Source organism: Frankliniella occidentalis, unplaced genomic scaffold, assembly GCF_000697945.3.
Source record: "Frankliniella occidentalis isolate FOCC.00 unplaced genomic scaffold, Focc_3.1 Scaffold2, whole genome shotgun sequence".
NCBI classification, from domain to species: Eukaryota; Metazoa; Arthropoda; class Insecta; order Thysanoptera; family Thripidae; genus Frankliniella; species Frankliniella occidentalis.
The window spans coordinates 1,605,481-1,607,098 of record NW_026267132.1 but is presented as its reverse complement, the minus strand read 5'-3'; the positions used below and the strand labels follow the sequence as shown (position 1 = coordinate 1,607,098).

Below are 1,618 nucleotides of genomic sequence, written 5' to 3'. Positions count from 1 at the left end.
GGGGGGGGGGGGACAGGTGAGCCTTTGTATGTGATTGCTGTTAAACCCCTGCTCTTGCTTATGCCAGAGGCATCGCGACGCTTACCTACGCCTTATGTTCGTCATCTATGAGAAAGGTCAACTGTTGCATATATACTTTGGGTTACATTTTATTTTCATGCGAGCATTGAGGGGAAAATGTATGCCGCCAATGATTCGACTTCTATTACGTCCTTCTGTTCACCCGGAAAACGAAAGAAGGGGCCATGCATTTGACGAGTAGCCTATAGTGTCAGTCTTCGCACCGAGCAGATGCCTCGTCGTTTGACCCCGGGCATGACCCTCATAGTGTGCTGGCGCCGGGTGGGGTTAGGTTTAGAGGTGAAGGGAAATGCGAGGAGGGGGTGGGGGGTGGGGGTTCAGGTAGGGAGGAAGGGTCGTGGCATAGACTATTAATGTGCGTTTACGTGTCAGAAAGCCGAGGCTGAGCCTGCGAGGAGGGAAAGGGGGGGGGCAGTCGTATGCAGTCAGCCGACTACCGTGCATGACGACAGCCTTAGGATATGATGCTGTCCGCGGCCTCGTCTTGTCGTTGGACGTGCCGCCGCCATCCCTTCCTCCTCCCTTACCGTGGTTTCGGATCCCCGTCGTGCCTGGCAGAGTGGGAAGCTGAACGCTGGAACCCTGGCGCTGCCTGGAGTAGTGGCCTGGAGCTGCCTGGAGGGCCCGGTGGGAGGTGGGCCAGTTCGTCACCACACAATCCTCGCCGCGCCGCGGAACAGTGCCTTTGGGGCGCGCCGGTGCCGCCGTGCTGCCCCCGGAGGGCACCACCCCGGAGTGTCCGAGCTGCAGCCGAGCTGCGTCAGGCGTGCTGCAGCCGGCCGCGCGCGCACCGGAGTGAGCCGACCGGAGGACGCGGGCGCCAGAGGCAGCCGGCAGCCGGGGCAGGGCCGGAGGAGGTGGAGTAGGGAGGCCACCAAAAACTTTCTCAAAACTGTCATAAACTTGAGAGCGGCGGCAGCAGCGAAGTCGCCAAAGTTTTTGGTGGCGGCGGCGGCGGGGCTGGCTGGGCCGCCCCCACGGAAGGGCCGCGCCGCCGCCGAGGAGGAGGTGGAGGAAACAAGGTCGAGGACACGACAACAAGTACTCAAACTTTACCAGCTGTCCGAAAACTAGACGCAACTGCAACAACAACAAGAACAACAACTTTTCGAAAAATGTGTGCCGGCAGGGGGGTTGCGTCGGGCCGCGTTGTCGAGGGTCAGGGCCGCTCCCAAAGTTGCTTGCGAGTTGCCGTAGTTGTTGTTGTTGTTGTGATTGCAGTTTGAGGCGGCCAGCACGCACCGCAGCGCACCCCGCCGCCAAGACGTTGTTGTTGATCCATACCTGCACGGTGGGGGGAGCGTCTGGGCTGGTGCGCTGGGCTGCGCGTGCAGCGGAATGCACCTGCTGCTGCTGCTGCCACTGCTGCTGCTGCTGCCGTTGCTGCTGCCGCCGCCGCTACCGCTACACCGCCAGGTCAACCACCGCTGCAACGAGCGACGTCTGGTAGTACGGCACCGAGTAGGCCGACTGACATGGGTGGGGGGGCGGCCAACCCCTCCGGGCCCAGCAGCGCTCAATGGGGGGCGGGCCGGGG

The 1,618-nt window shown here is 62.2% G+C and overlaps 2 protein-coding genes across 9 annotated transcripts in view; one reads left to right on the top strand and one right to left on the bottom strand.

Annotated features, from left to right (window-relative positions):
* Nucleotides 1-1,529, bottom strand: part of LOC113205939 (transcriptional activator MN1-like) — a 195,614-nt gene extending 194,085 nt beyond the window's left edge. For all 6 annotated transcript variants that reach the window (XM_052264943.1, XM_052264933.1, XM_052264958.1 and 3 more), the window contains exon 1: nt 1,366-1,529. The gene's annotated coding sequence lies outside the window, so the exon portion shown is untranslated. The remainder of the gene's footprint in view (nt 1-1,365) is intronic.
* LOC113205953 (uncharacterized) overlaps nt 1-1,618 on the top strand; it is a 197,224-nt gene that overhangs the window by 91,752 nt on the left and 103,854 nt on the right. The gene's annotated exons all lie outside the window — the stretch shown is intronic.